This window comes from Atractosteus spatula, chromosome 5, assembly GCF_055471065.1.
Source record: "Atractosteus spatula isolate fAtrSpa1 chromosome 5, fAtrSpa1.hap1, whole genome shotgun sequence".
Classification (NCBI taxonomy): domain Eukaryota; kingdom Metazoa; phylum Chordata; class Actinopteri; order Semionotiformes; family Lepisosteidae; genus Atractosteus; species Atractosteus spatula.
In genome coordinates, this window is record NC_142710.1 from 32,699,516 (window position 1) to 32,719,998 (window position 20,483).

At 34.6% G+C, this 20,483-nt stretch overlaps 1 non-coding gene across 1 annotated transcript; it reads right to left on the bottom strand.

Moving 5' to 3' along the window:
• Nucleotides 1-442: 442 nt before the first annotated feature.
• Nucleotides 443-524, bottom strand: trnas-uga (transfer RNA serine (anticodon UGA)). The gene has a single exon. It is a non-coding gene; the product is annotated as a tRNA-Ser (tRNA).
• Nucleotides 525-20,483: the final 19,959 nt, after the last annotated feature.

Consider the following 20,483-nt stretch of genomic DNA (forward strand, 5'->3'; position numbering starts at 1 on the left):
TTTTATTTTAGTGAGAAATATTATTTGGAAAGTAAATGTGTTTTCTTGAGGACAATCTGGATCTTCCTTTCTTTACAATGAATACCTTAACTATGTGAACACAATTTTTAAGACAGAAAGGGGTACTTTCCATAAGACAGGAAAATCACCCTCTTTCTGTTTTTTTTCTTATTTAGAGCCAAGCATTTCCCAAACTGAATACCCTCTGAAGACCAAATCTTTTATTTACACTTTTATTTTATTTGTCTCGTTTGTACTTAAATTGTACTTAAGTTGTACCTAAATTTATTTCATTAAACTTTTACAGTTACCCTCTTATGCTCCATAAACTACCGAGTATTATCCCGTCTTGTTGATACCATTGCTAAATATTGTTACTGCTCTAACCTGAATGTGAAAGTTTGTGATTAGTGATAAAGAACAAAAACGTGTAACCCACCAACGCAGCGAGCAGGGTTCGAACCTGCGCGGGGAAACCCCATTGGATTTCAAGTCCAACGCCTTAACCACTCGGCCATCGCTGCACATCGCCACTCTTTTCCAGTGGGTTTTCAATGGAGAGTCATAACCGTGATGCTACGCGATATCTTTTATGAGAGAATGATTCTCATAAATTCTTTTTACGTTGTTCAAACACGGGTCTACAAGTGTATACAAAAAAATAAATTTAGATACACTTAGAATATATTAAATACTTATCGTGTGCATTCGAGGTTCAAGAAAGGTAACAGTACAGTACGTGCTACTGTAAATACTAAAATGAAACCATACACAGATGTGTACTTGCACAGACATGATTTTCAAAGACATGTTGAAGATTTACCAACGGTTGGAAACGATATATATATAGATATTACGGTTAAATGTGAAAGATGGTTTTTATCCTGTACTGTACATACATTTTTTTCGGTTACATGATTGCAAATGCAGAACAAAAGTTGCAGAACAAAATAGGCCACAGGGTGTCGCCAACGCCTGTGCAGTATTTCTTTCCTGACTTGTAACCATGTAATGGATCAGTAGGTCAAAACAGAATGCTAAATTTTAATCACAAATTACCACTACAGAAGTCATGTATAAAACAGATAATTACATGTTGATCAAATAGTGCTTATTGTTATTATATTTGCAACCTTCAGAGAGAAGAAAACTCTTTTATGAAGATGAAGACTGGACAGCATACATTGAAATACTTCAAGTACTGGTGTTTCAGCTTTCAACTATAAATTTCAAATACAACTTAAACTTTATGCTTTAATTTATCTGTCTATGTGTATGTGTTTGTGACAGGTGCAGTTAATTAATACATTAAAAAAAGGTTACATTTATACCATGTATGAAGAAGAGGACCTTTTGTCTTATTATTATAGTTATATTACATTAGGGATAAAAATATGGTTCCACTTTTGGAAATGCCACTCTAGTAAGATATGCAGCAACCTTTACAAGCATTATGGCTAAACTTGTAATACTATGTCAGGATAAAAATGGGAAAACTAATCTAAACAGTACATTGAGAGAAGTCTGGTCTGAAACTGTATAACATGTAGGGAAATAATAAATAAATGAATATCTCTGGGAACAGTTTGTGATATTTGTTTAATTCAAACACACCTTAAATATGACATCTCCCACCTCATTACAATGCTTGTATTGGTGGCTTATGAATAGATACCCCAAATAACAAACACCACAGTGTTGGCTGTGAAATAGCTACTGTATATTTCTTATACAACATGTTCTCACACATATACTATACATATACTAATAACAAGTATAACACTGTTACTAAAATAAAAAATCCAGTTCTTCCAAGGAACAAACATATCCAAAATATATATAATTCAGCTAAAGCAGAGTGATTTGTGATAAATTCGTATTTGCAATGTTTACAAAACCCATACTTTGATTCACTAAAACTAAATTCACTACCCTTACCATTAGTTGGAAAGTAAAAGCATCATTTTTTTTTCTGAAGGCCGAATCACATTGAAAATTCAGGTCTTGCACACCAAGACAGATGAGATTTAGGAATTGGATTACTTATAGTTATCGGGTTTAGTGTAATCAGTTTTGAGTGAATGTGTATTCCAATGCAGTATTATTAATCACATTTTCTGGTTGAGGATCTAGAAACTGAATGGACAGAGTAAGCTGCCAATTGCTAGAGCCCTATCAGCACCAAACTAAATTACATGGGTTTAGCTATTGTTCAAGCAGCAGTACAAATCAAAATAGCATTTACCAAACAGTCCTGAAAGAAGCTTCAGTGTGGCACAAAAAGCTAAAATTAGGCTCTGAATGCTACTTTTTCTAAATGTAAAGACTATTACCGATGCAGAACAGCCTTTATCAAGGATGTAAAAGCCCAAGTATTTATTGTTAAGGCTTTTAAGGTACATTACAGATATTTAAGGTACCATCACTAAGACTGTACATGTTGCATGGAAGGCAAAACTTCCATTCCATGTCAATCTCCAGTTCAGGATGGCACTCTCAGTTACTGTGGTGAGAGGTGCATCTATGTCCTTTACTTGTGCACAGTCAATACTGCTCACATCTGCTTTCATGTGGATCTATATACAAAGTGATGGGGGCTGAGAAATGGTTTCTCCTTCCTTCCAAACTGACCCTTAAGGATCCGCTTGAAAGCTCTTTTGAAATCCTGGCTGAGACAAGGATATATCACCGGGTTGATACAGCTATTGAAGTAACCCAGCCAAAAAATTACTTTGAACAAATCTTCAGGAGGTTTGTACCGAGGGAAGAAAGATCCTGTGGAGAAACAAAATAGGCACAGTAGGTGAAACTAATAAAATGATAGATTTGATTTTCACAGGTTTAAAAAAAAAGTCCTCTGTATGTACAAGCTTGTGCTACTGTGTACATACTCTTCGTTGCACAATATATAGTTTAACACTGTGCAGGAATTCCCTAATGTTAGAAGAACCTTCTGCAAAAAACAAGATGAACTGTGACCCATCAAACTTAAAACTATGTTGTTGAACTTCATATTAAAGTCAGACCTGTATTTACATTTATTTTTCTTAGCTAATTTAACGCTGTACAGGGAGTATTATTTTAATCATTTAAGGCTTATGTTGCTGATAAACTGATCAAGACATATTATTGAAATCATGCTTTACTGTGTTACCATCTCCCCATACAGGAGTGACAAGATCTAACACACATTTGCATTTTCAGATTTTTTTGGGGGGAAGGGGGTTGCAAGATTGTGTTGCAGTTCAGAAAGGAAACATACAGTAGGAGAACAACACATTCTTTTCACTCGGACATTCCAGGATCCAGGATTCCAATCAGTTCAACCCCAAGACGCACAATGCCAATAAAATACACATATTGCGCTACAGCATCCAAAAAACAGCTTAGTTATTAAAATAATATACACTTAATTTGGGGTTCATAAAACTTTAAATCAAACCCCAAATTACATTTCATGTGTGAAATTTTGAATGAGATTCTTTTTAAAGTATTAATACTTAGATACATGTAACAAAATAAAAAAACCATTCAGACAGCGTTTCTAGATAACGTATGTTCTGTAGAGAGATTTAGTGCCTTCTTCAATTACCTCAGACATTCTAACTCTTGCTATCCAAACCTGGTTCTGTACACATTAGTACTTGTACATTCTGGTTCTGATTCTGCACTGGCCTGCAATTTAAACTTTTCCACATTCTAGACTAATCTAAAACTATAGAACAAATCCATCAAATACAGCAACTGATCTTTGTAATAGCACCACTCTAGAGAATTCCAGTCCACATGGGTGTCAGAAAGGAGAGGCTATGATATCATTGTACTGTATGTTGCTTAATCAGGTTCTGTTTTGGTAGTGTCAAAGGATCAATTGTCAAAATTATATTTTCTCTTTTAATGCAAAAACTTGGAACTAAACGTGTCAAAAAATGAAAATGTAGAATCCACATAGTCTAATTTTGTTTTTGGTTTTATCTCTGGCATTGCCCTGCAATGGGCTGGTATCCTGCCTTGCTCTCATTGCTTGCCAAGATCAGCCTCAGCTCTCTGGTGACCCAGTATTGTGAAGTGGTTGTGAAGTGGATATGCAGTATCTGGTATTTTCCTTTCTTTTTAAAAAGAATAGAAAAAAAAACGATCCATTTACTACTGTATATGTGTTGTTGTGATATTTAGATATCAAAACTATTTTTATGAACATTTCACCGGTACATCTTTCAATATCCACAGAATATTTTTTCAATCCTTTTTAAATTATATACAGTAAATAGAACCGTTTTTCAAACAGCTACAGCCTAAGTGCTTTGCCTGCTTAGATTTACACACAAACAAAATTGAGCAGCCCATCTTGTTTAAATAATGCAGCTAGTGCATAGTTGTAAAATTCCAACAACAATGCAAATTAATTATGTATATTACACATACAGTACATTTCTTATGTGAAAGTCAGATCATTGACTAATTTTAGGAAAGAATTACTAAATTGGCATATAGAATTAAAATGCAGAAGCTTCATGACAAAATTAATAATCAGGTCATTTGGTCACTTCAGGCTTTTTTCACAGAGTACCCTATCTAGAATTTTGCTGTTTTTCATAATTGTTGCTTTTTATTCCTATATAATGTTAATTCTTCTTTTCAACCAATTGTTCCATATGATGAAATGGGTGTGCTTTGTTGTATGGTAAATTTGTAGTAGATTGTAGTAGATTACCATCTGGTAAATATTACAGGTGTTATTAACAGTGATACTAACATTAACAAATGAATGCATTGCAATGTACTGTATGCTTGATACTCAGATAAAAACTGCAGAAAACAAAATTATTTTTGGAGTTCCAAACAGTCAAGGTATTACGTAAGATACTGTATGAGCAAAATGAAAATAAATTTGCATTGCTAAAGAAATTTGCCTGCACACTCTAATCCATCTTTGTTGTTTTTCAAGAATGTCCTCTTTCTTCCTAATGATTTACAGTATGTGTTAGTCAAGTATTTTTAAAAATGTAAATCAAGATCTACAGTATGTTAGGTACTTGTGGTATTTTGTACAGTTGCACATACAGAGTTACTGCAACATACAATATACAATATTTTTTGACACACAGTACCCTCCACATTAGCAAAAAAAAGTCATATTGATGTCAATGTTTATTCTTCATTATTTTGGCATGTATTTCATACTTAGAACTATGATGACAAGTAAATATGGAAAGAAAATGAAACCTCGGGTGTGTAACTTTCTTCAGGACTAAGGAGGAGAGAGAGAGCAAATTTTAAGACAAGTGAAGTGTGGAAGAACAATGAAAGAAAACGTAGGTAAAATAAGAAAAAGGAGCTAAACAGATGAAAATCTCTGCAAATTCCAGAGAAATGTAATTTCTGAGGGCCTGAATTTGGAAGTCTCATTGCTGCATGAACTATGTCTGAAAATTGAGAAATGAAGGGAGTTTGATTCTCACATATAAGAATCAGTGGGTTTGTAATACAATATTCTTCCGATTTACTCAATAGTGATATTGAAAAGGCATAAGGATATTAAAAATTCAACATTAAAAAGGAAATGAATTGAGAAGCAGTGGCATCGGCACTATAAAATAAAGCCTGAGCAGAAAACCAAAAGGAAATGGTGACGTATAATGCTGTCATGACTTTCTGCTACTCTGAAGTTTCGTTAAATGTTAAACGGATGCTGTAAAATCAGACAGCAAGTTATACATTAAAAAAAACATTGATCAGATCTGAATCATATTTCTTGTTTAAATTCTGAATAAAAATACACTTCAATATGCATGCAAACGGAAAAATAAGAAAACTCTTACTTCAAGGTGATTTTTCAAGTTCACCAATAAGACAAATGGATGAAGCTGTTGTGTTATGTGCTATTTTATTATATACATTTATGCACATAATATGTGGAAAAAACCTGAAAAGGGAAAATTCTCCTCTGAACTGTTTCCCAAGCTTGCTTCTAATGTCAGCAAGAGTTGGCAATACCAAGACAGGTGGTGAGTGACAATTGAGAAGGTCTAGCCTATAAAATACCTCGAGCACACCAGTTAAAATTCTGCCTTTATTCAATGTATATTTTTTTTCCATGCACAGTTTATGAAGAAACCCCTTTTTATTTAAATACTTTGTACATATTAATTCAATTGTGCGTGTAGGATATTCAAGGCCTTCCTTTAATATGCAAACATCTTGGTAATTATGGAGGCACAACATTTAGCCCAGGCTTAGATTACCTTTTGTATTAAATGGGGATGAATGGCTCCACTGGTAAAGAATCTAATTGAATATTCAAGAAAAGCGCTGTCTGTACTAAGCTATACAGTATTTCCTGCAGAGAGAAACAAATTGTAGTGTTAACTCAGATAGGATGAATGCAGTAAGTCTAATAGAAGTTTAAGACTATGGTTTTCCCTTAAGTAAATATTTTAGTTTGGTAGCTGAAACATGATTGAGATATTCTTCTGCAAGAAAAGGAGTGCCTCTGTTTGCATAACAAGCCCAAGGGTTACTGGCTTGAATCCAGGCTGTGACTAGGAGCACCCAGTAGTGATGATTATTGGAACAAACTGTGCTGGGGCAGGGTGGTCAGATGAAGCATTTTGTGATTATAGTATATATTTTATGAATGAACAATCCCTGGCTGTGACTGGGTACCTATGAGACCAAAGGTTATCTCTAAGCATTACTTCTGTCCTCTGGGTGTTAACATCTGTTTGCAATCAAGGAATACTGTAAAACAACTTCTGGTTCATCAATCTTTATGTACCAGAGGGTGTACTGTATTTGTTAGACACAATATAATAACCTGACTTATTTTGATAATAACTTGTGTTATTTTGAACAAGAATCTGATCTTACAAGAGGCCGAGGAAAGGACATTTAGAGCCCTGAATCAAATTATACACTGTAAGTGTTTGAGTACATACTGGCTCTTTGACAAACAGATTTGCAATGCAGATCTCTCTGGGTTTCTGCTTTCAGATTAGGGTTAATTCCAATTGACTATAAATCCTTACATAATCTCTTACCTTCAAGGCTGAAAAGGCACACTTCAACAATTCAACCTCTCCTTTCAAACTTGAAATTTACAATTCCCAAGCTTTAAGATGACACCTAAAAGAAGCATTAGTGCATCTTGAAATAATACAAAACAGCAATATGTAATTGATTTATGTGCTTTGCCAAAGACCACCAAATGCTATGCAATGTCTTAGTAAGTTTAATGATTTTATAAATGAGTTAAAAATAATCATCATATTGAAAGTAATTTTATCTAAATGTAAAAAGAGAGATTTTTAAAAAAATTAAAAGAGCTATGTCTTATCAATGTGAACTTTAACTACAAATTATTTTAAGAGACAGTTAATACTGGCTGTTATAGCACAATGTATTGCTAAGGCAGGGGTCTCCCATCCTGGTCCAGGCGGCTTCCAATCCATCAGATTTTATTAGTAACCATCACAATAACCATCACAATACTAACAATTTAACTACTGTATACTTAGTTCAGATGTTTTTTCCGTGACGGTTTTTCAAACTTTGGATTAAATCCCAATGAATACAATAGAGGGACAAAATATGTGGAGAGTATTTGTCATGTATTAGTATTCCCCTTGCCTAGCTGAGAGAATGGTAGCCTAGCTGAGATCCCAGATCCGTTCTCACTATTGCAGGGAGTGAGCAAGAGAGTTTGCTGTGAGAGTGTAGGTTGGGAGGCAGAGGGAATGCAAGGGACATACTTGAAAGGAAGTTCTGGGTGCAAGACTTTAAATTAAAATGAAGATATTACCTTCCTCCGGAACATTTATTATAACCTCTATTTAGAAAACAAGGTTCTGACTCTCTGTGGTCATTGAAAATCCCATGGTTCTTCTCGAAAGGAGTAGGGGTGTTACCCCGGCATCCTGGCCAAATTTTCCATTGGCCTTTACCAATCATGGCCTCCTAATATTCCCCATCTTTGGATTGGCTTCATTACTCTGTTCTCCGCCCCACTGATTGCTGATGTCTGGTGAATGTCCAGGTAGATGCTTCACATTGATGGTGGAGTGGAGTCCCTATTACCTGTAAAGCACATTGAATGGAGTGTCCAGAAAAGGGTTATATAAGTTTAAGGAATTATTTGCACTTATTTGCATGTTCTGAGGTGTAGTACTTAATGAGAAATTTTGACAGTCATTCTGTATACTCACAATTGAAATAAGCAAAAACTAAAGTTTTAAAATCTGTGATGGTGAGCCCCCATTTTTCATTAATAATGTATTATTTTAACTTTTATTTAACTTATTTTTGTTAAAAAATTAGCAAAGCTAAATAATAAAGCAAAGAAAAATGCATTGAATACCACTACTTATTACTAATCCAATTAAATTAATTCTGGAAAGTTTCTGTCCATGATGTACCGTAGCACTTTATTTTTAATAGTTAATAGAAATACCTGTTGAAACAGGAGTGTCAGCTCTTCAGCGCTGGAACAGGGCATACAGTTCAAGGAATTGGTTAACAAATTATATTTTTTGTTTATATTGTAAGAATCCGCAGTTTCTGAAAGATATAAAAGACAAGGGGTAGACAGGGCCATGTTGTGAAGTGGGAATGATGTACAGTGATTGAGGATCCTTGTGGGTGAAAGAGAGAACAGCTACTGTATTAATTGAAGAATGTGAAGGAGGTGGAATTTTACACAGAATAAGATGAACCTTCTTTTACAATAGTTATATTTTACTTGAGAAAAGAAATTGATTTGCAGTTTAAAAAATAAGACAATTGCTCATGTTATGTTTTTTCCTTGTCTCATTATGTCCAAGTGACTTAACTGCACACAAATTGTTTCATTATTCTCATATTTCCTTTTCTTTTTTCTTTTTTGAAAGATTCCTTTACCACACCAAGATTGAATGCTGACAAGCTGTGATCTAGGGATGATCATACAATGTGACATACAGCAACATGGTTCCAGTGCAAACTGCATTAGCTGTACAGATAGTGGTAGGATTTAATCCTATTAAAATAATTGACTATTCAGTCTGTCTCATCTTTAGAAGAGTGATCATTCCTTATCATGATGGGTACATTTCTAATAATCTTATTACTGAAATAAGTCACTTGAATTATCAAAGAAAAGTGCCCACACTGTTATGACCTACAGTACAATAGCAATATTGATTTTTAATTTTCTCCCTCTAGCTTAAACTTTTTTTTTTCATTTACACATAGACTTTCTCTTTTAACTATAACATTTGAGGTTATTATCTTTTTAGTCCTTTATTTACTATTTGGAAACCTCTGCTTCTAAACCTTTTGCTGCCTGGCCACTTCCATGCTTCTCCTAATTGATGAAATCCTACCTTCTGAATCCTAGAGCAGAGATCCTAAGCAATTTTCCACTTGTTCTTCCTCTTGACTGCTCAACGGGACCATTGTTAAAGCAGAGAACCTGCTCCAACCAATTCTTCCATTCTTACCCACCTGCCACATTAATGTTGACTTCAGAGCTTCCCAATCAGGACCTCAGCAAGTTTTTTTTCTCAATACATAGCACTTCTGAATACCATAAGGGAGTAATCTTCTTTTTTTAGTTTAGCAAAGTACAGCATAACTATAATCTGTCTGACCATGTGAACAGTCTGTACTAGGAAAACAGTAGACAAGTGATATACTGTAGGAAATCAATAAGGTCACTTATAAAAACAAGAAACACTAAAAGTCTTCAACAGTCCATGTCCATTTCAGTCAGGGAGGAGGATAGGCTATTCTGTTTTTTTCTTAGTGTAATTAGATTAATTAAATAAAACCACTTAAATGATAAACATTGCAGCATTTCTGAGAAGTGACTTGGTTTCTGGTCAATTATGAATATTATGTCATGCATATATTCTAAATCTTTCAAAAATACATTCCATATTATAGGCAAAGACATATCAGTACAGGTTATGATAACAATCATGGAGTATTTAAACAGGTAACCCAAGTGTTTAACAGTAAAAATAAATATGTAGCCCCAATAATTTAATCTGATTACAAAAACACTTTAGTACAACAAGAAATGAGTTGCAATTTTAGATCTACTTGAATTAGCTTTATGTTAAATCAATGCATTTTAACTGAGCCTCTTTTACTCAAAATCAATCACTAATGAACACAGACCTGGTGTTTGTTTATTTCACGGGTTACTATAACCAAGAGACTTTTGATATTCTAAATTAATGTATTTCTCATTGTATGTGCTGGACAATTTGCTTTATGTTACTGGTTTGGATTATCTGGTCTACATGAAGATCTTGTTTTGTTTTGCTATTCCTGGATTCTGAATGTATCAAAATATTTTATTGTCATTTTTCCTACTTCATGACGGATATTTGAATTATCATACTATTAATAGAGCTATATACTTTTTGTGAGGCTACACTCATATAGTTTTTGCCACAGACACTAAATAAAACATGGATATTTCATATTTAAAAGTTTTATCTCTTTTACTAAACTGTTTAGCAATATACACAGCAGTTAAATAGGCCCCTGCTGCTGTGTGTGCTCCAGATTTGTTAAATGTTTTGCTGAATAAGTGAAAATTATGTTCCATATATGGTAGACTATGATAAACAGTTTTAACTATTTGTTCTCTTAACTGTTGATAATATTTAAGTTAAGTTTTTATTTAAATATTTATCTTATATCTAATATTTTCAGAACTAATTTGTCTAAATAAGTACAGTAGTATAAAAATAGTTCTTTTAATATCATATAACGCCTTCCACATGTATTCATACCAAAGGTGTTGGTAGATATATCTCACGGTGTCCTGACTGTGAATGTGTCTCAATGTTTATTCATATTTACAAACCATTCCAATCCAAGAGTTCTGCTACAAGGAACTGTCTCTTTTGCTCTTAGTAGGAAAGTTCAGTAGCAATAAGAAGATGGTCACAAATAAAGAACAAAGCAATAGAAAAATATTGTGGATTTCTGTCGTTATGGGTATTCCATATGGTAATCTTTGATATACAGTAATATACAGTATGTTAAACATTCAGATATCATTGTCTTGTGTGCAATATAAGATATAAATAATGTAAAAAAAACAGAGTCTACTGTATATTTAGATGAATATAGACATTAATGGCGTCCTGGCCAAATTTCCCATTGGCCCTTACCAATCATGGCCTCCTAAAAAACCCCCTCTATGAATTGGCTTCATTACTCTGCTCTCCTCCCCACTGATAGCTGATGAGTCGTGAGCGTTCTGGCGCACTATGGCTGCCGTCGCATCATCCAGGTGGTGCTGCACATTGGTGGTGTTGGAGGGGAGTCCCCATTACCTGTAAAGCGCTTTGAGTGGAGTGTCCAGAAAAGCGCTATATAAGTGTCAGCAATTATTATTATAATGTAGGCTACAGGCACATTGATTAGTAATAGAGTGTGAGCTGCCATGGAACAAGCAGAAATTAATTACATATGGAAGAGAAAGAAAAATTAATATACTGTGTTGGTTGCTAATGGTTGTTGTGTCCAGAAGGTGATCACTGAAGAAAGCTCAGGAGATCAAAATGTTTTCCTTTCTTTTTTATTTTTCAAATAAATGGTTGAAGTCACTTCAGATTATCTTTGGATTTCTATTAGTATTCATCTCCACCACAGAGTGAAGAAACAATGGTTTTAGCATAGTGAAAAAAAATTGTTAAGATCAACATATGTTCAGGGAGGAAAGACACAAGACATTAAAATAGATTTAGGAGTAGTGAGGTTTCAGACTTCAGTGGATGTAATTACTGTCAATGAGTAACAGATTCAATGGATAACAGCATCAGAGGATTTCTTGGCTCCACCTAGTGGGGACTTTATTTTGTATTCTGCCTCAGGCATAGCTTTGCACTTAAGTCCTTAGCTGTTCTGTATGGTACAATCTCACCAGAACTTTTACCTGCATCTAAAAAAATCTGAAATCCTCTCTCAATTCAAGGGCACATTTGTATAGCAAACAAACATAGTCCTATTAGGATCTCATGCTCTGCTGCAGATTAACTCTTTGCATCACAAAAATGTCCACTTTAAAGTGTCTAAGTAAAGTGTCACACAGGCCATATCACATGCCATTCACATTTGTTTCATTTTAAAAGATGATTTTTATTTTGTTTTGGTCCCATTTCATATAGATGTTTACACTTTGTGATGTACTGGAATTTTTTTGTTTTATCATAAAAAAAACAATATACTGTGTTTGCACAACTAACGCACATAGTTACTGGATTAATTTATGAAAAAAATGATAAATTTATTTCTTCTCCACAACTTGAAGCTATTGGTCATTTCAATGGACCTCTACATCTTAAATCCTAGAGATCAAAGTCGAGAATGTCTGGATTATGTTTTTATGTTTTAGTTAACTATACTGTCTGGTGTGTCTAAACAGCATTTGGGAAACAGAATGTGAAAAGAACATTAATTAAAGGTTTGTATTTCTTGTAGAATATTTTGAATACACTCTGGAGCAAAAAGTTGAAGAAAATAAACTTTTGTGAATCATGATATACTGTAAATAGCATTCTTACCAGATGAATATGGTACTTTGGAAACAATTATGAATACATTTTAATGAGATTGTTTTAAGAAAAGTATAAATAAAAGCTAAAATGAATATACAGAGTTTTACTTTAGTATTAGAATTAATGCAGCTCAGACATACTGTGAAAAATGAATACCAAATTTACCAACATTGTACATGTTATTTGGAAATAGTAGGTCATTACAATATTGGTTTACAGGGACTTCAAGGACAACATTGTTGGTCAAAACTCTTTATGATGAATTTAAATCATCTGACTTGCTGTGAGCAATGTCATGGGAAGTGAAAGCTGTATCTTACTACACTCAGAGGACTGCTTAACTTCTCTTTCAAAAACCTCATCATTCCCCAAGCCATGAGGAAATTTCCTCATTTAATGCTATATAAAACGTCATCATTCATCTTCAGTACCTGCTTCATCTGTACTAGCTTAACAAATTTGACCTTTCCTGTCTTTCTTCTTGTCCCACAAATGCTGCTGTTCTCTTAGGATGTCAAGATTGAATAAACTCTCTTTCCACAGGGTGTCAGGCCTCACAGACCTCCATGTAATATCTGCATTTTCTATCAAGCCTGAGTCGAGGTAATTTTCAGCAGTGGAGGCATTTAACGCAAGACATGGTTTAACTCATATCAACAGGAGTCAAGCTTTTAGATTCCATAATAATCTCACTCCCTTTGAAACTCTGGTGTCAGAACACTTTAGGCCTTGCTTTAAGTCACCTGCTGGCTTTGCTTTAATGTTCTGTCTTGAGGCTTGTATGATACACTCACCCACATGTTATTAATAATGCAGAATTTAATCACCATTTTAAATCTTCCCTTCTATATTCTGCATTTTGTTTTTAATTTTTTAGTGTATTCTGTGTGACTTGAGGCAAAACTTTGTCTTTATATGTTATTCCCTATGCAGTTTTTAAAGCCAATGGACGTCATAGAGTATTAAGCCCAACTAAAAGATGCTAAAATTTCTATTGCCTCTTTTCTTTCATGTATTGAATAATTCTGAGTGATTGACATTTATATTTGGTTTCTCATCATCAGCAGCTTCATCATCACTGTTCATTATTTTGCATGTTTGTCATTTGAAATTGCTATTATTTTTGCTCAATCATTATCATTCCTTTAATCATATTTATAATTGGATGCATTGATGCATGATTCTCAGATTGTGTTTTATACTTTTATACACTGCACTTTAAAAATATAAAAATTCTATTTGGTATGTATGAGCCACGAACCATTACAACACTTTCTGATAATTGATGAATGATTGGACATGCAACCTCAAAGTCTAAGCTGTCATACATTACTTGCACACCTATTGAATGAAATTCTTGATGATTTGTTTCTTTTTAATTGTACAGTACAATGCCATTGTTGTAAAAGCAGTAGCAAACCTTTAATGAATGCTTTGCAATTTTAACAAGGTGCATTCACTAAGCCTTCTGATCATATTGACACATTAGAGTAATATGTTTTCCAAATATTTATCTAAAGAAAAAAACAAATATCAGTTTTATATGACAAATAAAATAAGTTTCAATACATTACAGCAGTGCAACACCAGCTAAAAACCATTTTCTACCACGACAATCCTGGATGAGTAATTCCAGCGAATTTCAAAGTTTAGCAAACCTCCATATTTCCCTTTTTCTTCTGAACACTTTTCTGCACGTTTGCCTTAAATTGCCCTCATGATGCAGGTTTGTTTTTTTCATAGTTAGGAAAACCAGAAGCTCTAAATATAAGATGTCTGCAGAAACTATTTGACATGTCTTATAGTAAATCCCATAACAAGGTGTCTTATGAAGACTGTACACATCAGTGCACTTCACATGAACTGCCAAGACATATATTTATGTATTTATGATGTTCACTTTGAAAAAGCCCAGAGGATCCTGTTTTGCAATGCAAGTAGTTCCCTTTTGATCACTTCTGACCTCAGTATGTGCCTTGATCTCAGAACCTTAATCTCAGAACCAACGTATCACAGACCACAACAAACGTAATGCTTGCCATGAGATGCAGAGCAGATTAAGCACTGAGGGGAGAGATAAAGAATGAGGATATTAAGGAGTGAATATCATCTAAGGGTATACATTAACAAATGGCTGAAGGGTAATGGAATGAGATTTTTCACTCATGTGTAAAAGAGTAGCTGATCAAGATATTCTATGAAATGTGTGGTATAGAAAATGGGTTTGAGTCCCAAGGCAAGTGAAACATTGGGTGTTTAGAATTTGTAAAAGAACAGCAGAGGTCAAGATCAAGTTTCTACAACAGGAAAAGTGATAATCATTGCGTTTTTAACCAAAAGATGGGCTGCATTTCCTGTTTTATTGAAATCATATACAGTACATTCAGACCCATCTTAAACAAATGAACCATCAAAGCAGAAACCTTTCAAATCCAGATACAAGATGGTTTTTTGGGCACAGTAGTCATGTAGGTGTTTTTGTGTGTGACAGTACATGATGAAGAAAAAGATTAATTTCATGTTATTTTCAAACAACATGGTAAAATTTTTAGTTTTATGACAGGTCAAGCGTTGTACAACAAAATCAGAAATTGTGAAAAATAAAATCTGAAGAAAAGTGAAAAAGGAAATCCTAACAATCAACAATCCACACATCTTTGATGCAGTCTGTAGTATGAGTACATTTTATGTACATAGTTTCATTTGCACACAGTAAATTCCTCAGGATGCAAGAGCAAGGGCCATGTGCTTCAGAATTCCACAGACCCCTATTTGTGAGTTTGTTGCTCCAGTCAGAGAATTAAGATTCCCTAAGACCTTCTTATCTTCAGGGCACATTCAAGTTTCATCACTAAAGAGCTTTAAAATCCCAACAGTTGTACATTTTTAAAAATGTACTTATTGTGGCATGTGGAGGTGTTGACTCAGTGAGATACATCTGCTGTGTCATTGCGGTAGGTGCTGCTTTGGAAGCTGTTTGCTTTAATGTGATATTATGTACTTTTCCATTCATTTCTCAAATGAAAAAACTGCAAAGATTATGCAGAGAAAACAATGACATTGACAAAGCTGTGAAATCAATTAATTCTACCATATATCCAAAGATTAGACTGCATTTGCCAATCAGAGCAACAGTAACAGGAAAGGAGATATCTGTATAGCAGACATGAGAATGGTTTCTTATTGTCTTCTTTCTCTTGGTAGTTTTTGTTGCTACAGCTTAAGAGACTCCAGAGAAGAAGGTTTTTGGAATGCGTATATCATTATAAATGGTTATTTTTAACATTTCTTGTTTTTGAAATCTAAGCACATCACATTTAAGTAAATGCAGACACCTTCTGTAGTTCCTGTTTTGCTAGAAGTGCGTACAGTATCTCATATTGAATCTTGCTGTTATGACGAAATTTTGAATTTGGTAACATTTAACAGCATGTTTTGGCTGGACTCCAAGCAATGCTTCACTGGCCTAGTTCTCTTTGACTTTAAAAAGAAAATTGGCTTGAATTAATTTGCCTAATGCTGCCACAGTGACTGGTCCTGATCAGATTTCAGAAGCTTGGAATGCAAGCAATGAAATCAGAGTGTGGCTGCCTGTCAATCCTCTTTGCTCACAGATTCACAGATGGATTTTGGCCATGAGGTGACAGTGACGTGAATATTGCAGGCTATCTGCTAATGAAAAAAACCTACGAAAACCTACCAATTTCACATGCTTAATATTTTAGCTAAATTTAAGTCAAGCTAATTTTTGCATGCCCTCTGCCCTGTCTTTCTCACACGTGAAGAAGGCTCCAAGGCCGAAATGTTGTGTTTTCTTTCTTCTTTTTTTCAGCATGGAATAAACCTATTACTTGTAATTTTTGTATGTACAGTATTATAAATGAAAAAAAAACGACAAAATGTTTCATATCTGAATCAAAGCTGAATCACAAGATGTACAGAGTAGGTAAGTGTTGCACTTTTCTTAAATGAAATAACTGGAAAATAAAATGAAATAGAAAGTTCTATGAATTGAAGGAGTGATAATATATATACAGTATATTACTTCCTACTACTGTTAACAAAAAGAAGGGCATCTGAAATGGCTCCCTTCTGGCAAGTTCTTACTGTACATGAGCAGCATGCACATTTGAGAAGTAATCATACACATCTTATTGTTTTTACTTCTTTTCACAGCTACTTTTCAGAACCTGTGATGTACAGTTCAGTTTTTATAATAAGTATTGACTTAACCATGGCTGCACTGTGATGTCCACCATCAAACAGCACAGGATGAAATAAATGTTTTACTAATGGCGTATTTTTACACATTCCTGAAGTGGGTGTTGCATTCTTTAAAGGGCATGTTGAATTTGGAGCATGGAGAACAAATTCGGTTTCACTGCCAGTCCCATTAACATGTGAAATTGCAGAAAATATTGTTGTTTACTTAGTATGTTACAGGAAAGGAATATGTTACGAAACAAAAACATTAATAGATTCTCCACCATCTCTGTGTAGACTAATTAGTAAGGTTAAGCTGTGACAGATCTCTATGGAAATTAATTTTCATTTTATTAAGACGTTTTATTTCTACAGACTTCATATTGGGGTTTCATGTCTATTACTAAATTAGAATAATTTTGTGGACCTTGGAGATTATAATTGTAATATATATGAATTAAATGTATAGTGTGTATACAATCACTGTAGAGCAATCATAGTACAATCATTTGTACAGCTACATTACAGATATTTTTATTAATCTTTCATTTGAGAGTATAGTCTGGATCTTAATCACCTTTCCCAATTTTTCTTTCTTTCTGTTATAGGAATCTTTTATGAAATGCGTAAAAAGTCAAAATATATTTTTGAAACTGAAAAAATTTGAAGTTAATTTTCAGCCACTTTTCTAATTTAGACTAGTTATTGCAGAATGGCTTATTTAAATGAAGAGGAAGAATTGATATTTTCTATGAAAAAGCAAGCCCCTTATACCTGTGACTTTAAACAAATTCATTTTGTTGATCTATAATAATAATAATAACTGCTTACACTTATATAGCACTTTTCTGGACACTCCACTCAAAACGCTTTACAGGTAATGGGGCACACCAATGTGCAGCATCCACCTGGATGATGCGATGAAAGCCATAGTGCACCAGAACGCTCACCACACATCAGCTATCAGTGGGGAGGAGAACAGAGTAATGAAGCCAGTTCATAGATGGGGATTATTAGGAGGCCATGATTGGTAAGGGCCAATGGGAAATTTGGCCAGGATGCCGGGGTTACACCCCTCCTCTTTTCGAGAAACGCCCTGGGATTTTTAATGACCACAGAGAGTCAGGACCTCGGTTTTGTGTCTCATCTGAAGGATGGCGCCTTTTTACAGTATAGTGTCCCAGTCAATACTGGGGCATTAGGACCCACATGGACTGCAGGGTGAGTGCCCCCTGCTGGCCCCACTAACACCTCTTCCAGCAGCAACCTTAGTTTTTCCCAGGAGGTCTCCCATCCAGGTACTGGCCAAGCTCACACCTGCTTAGCTTCAGTGGGTTACTAGTTGTGAATTGCAGAGTGATATGGCTGCTGGTGAGCTACACTTTGTTTAATTGCTATGGCTATATCTTTCTTTCTCTTCTCACATTCATCCTCAGGGATGAAACTTTACTTAGCAATTCCAACCTAATATGTGCCTAACTGCCTTTCAGATTTATCTAGTGGGTAGCTTCTCAATATTGTATCTGAATGATACTAAACTTTTGCATCATAAGCATCCTTAGAATGTTTAAAATGCTTATACTGTATATGAAGTATTAATATTTTTGAAATAGGATTGCATGGTGGCACAGTGGTTAGCATTGCTGCCTTGCTGTGTTAGGGCTCTGGTTTCAATTCTTGGTCTGCTACCTGTGTGTAGTTTGTTTGATCTCCCTGTGTTTGTGTTGTTTCCTCCAGGTGTTCTGGGTCTGTCCCATAGTCCAAAGATACACTGGTAGATGCTTTGGATAAATCTGTTGGCAAAAGGATGGATGGATTACTGGGAAATGTCTGTGATGTTGCTCCTAACGTGATTCAGCTTCTCTGAAGTGTTACAGTATCTTTGCAAAAATTACAGCTCTTTTGCATCACACTCATGTGGAGAATGGATATGATTCTTATTGGCAGTTCTGAGATAGGTTATGTTCCTCTATTGAAATTCTCTCTTTAGAGTTCTTCAGTTAATAACAAATGCTTGCTTCAATAATTCATCTCCTTGCATAAAAATCCTATTGCCAAAAGGAAGGCAATTATAAGCAGTGCCTAGGGTATTTCATGAGGTTTTAACTTGTTTATTTCACTGTAATTTAGTGTTTCAGTGAAAAGAGGTCAGCCTGGTTTTCGCTGAATTTAGTGTCCAAATGCTACAATCCAAACTAATAAACAAAGAGTGTAAATAGTTACTGGCTTTTGTTTTACCCTCAAATATCTATGACTGCGTACTGCAGTAGAATTTGAAAGGAAAAGCTAGAAAATTAGATAATTAGAAAAATATGGTGATAAGCAAATATTATATTGCCATTACCCTCACCTGGAGAAAAAGTATAATCCAGGTGGCCAACATAAGTGGACAGCAATAACTTATTATAACCATTTATGCAGATCTCATTCAATTAAATTATGTATTATATTATAATTTGTATTCTCTTATTTTTGCATAATCACATTAATCACTCACTAACGAAAACCAACAAGAATAGAATCCAGCAAGCGCCTGTCCTCAATAAAACCAAAAAAAGCTTGTTGTTTTAAAACAATTTTTAAGAGTATATACTATTGCCCATTAATGTAAAACAGCATGGAAAGTAGGGTACTGGCCACTTACTGTAAACCACTTATTTTGTTAAGCATATACGGTATATAGCACTGTTGCTCTGCTCTTTATTTTTAAATTCCTGACAAATTTAATTGAAATCAGTCAGATGTGAGCTTTTAAACTCTGTATACAGTATGCTTAATTCAATTGCAAGAGCTACCCTACCAAGGATTAAGCATGCACCCCACTGTACTAAAATGAAAAGGCTTGTTTGAGAGACACTGTAGTGTGTATGGGACACAGGATGAAACACCAAATGTAGCAGAGGTACAAACGGCAGTATCTGTTAACCTTGCACCATGCAGGGCCTCATGCAAAAGCCCTAGGTTTAAATCTGGGGATGTGTGAGAAAACGTGACAGTTGCACTGTTGGAATTACAATGTACTGCAATACACCATTGGTTCAGAGCTGTGGTGCAGTGTCTAGCACTGCTGTTCCATAGATCATAGTTGCTGGATTCATTTCTGGACTACGGTGCAGGAGTTCAGACTCTGTGTGAGTTTGCATTTCTCCCCTTGTTCATGTGGGTTTATTCCAGGTGCTGTGGTTTCCTCCCAGCTCCCAAAAGAAATGGTGGCTAAGTTAACTGGTGTGTCTTAATTGTTCTCTTGTGATGGACTGATCCTAGATGATATCCCATCTTGTATCCTAAACTACTGTGATATACTCTGGATTTTGGGATTCATCTTGGTACATGATATTCAGTCTGACATCCACCCCATAAAAGTATATCTTTGTTGGTATTAGTACAAAAGTTTCTTTCTGCTTAATCCATAGATTAAAAAAATTCAATTGAAGTCTGAATTGAAAAATATTGGGTTAATTAACGAAAATAAATAAAATTAATAACTAATATAGAGTTGCATATATACAGAGGTCAAATGTTCATTGATTCCTTAAATGGAAAGGTCAGTACAGTATACTTAAACATTTCTATATTCTCCTTTGTCAATATTGAATTGTATAAGTGATTAGCATGTCACTGATGTCCATTCTGTCTGAAATGACTGAAAGGGATTACAGAGTTCTTTATATCACTATAAACAGGGATTTTGATTTTATCTGAAATGTGGAACTTGCCATTGGAAGG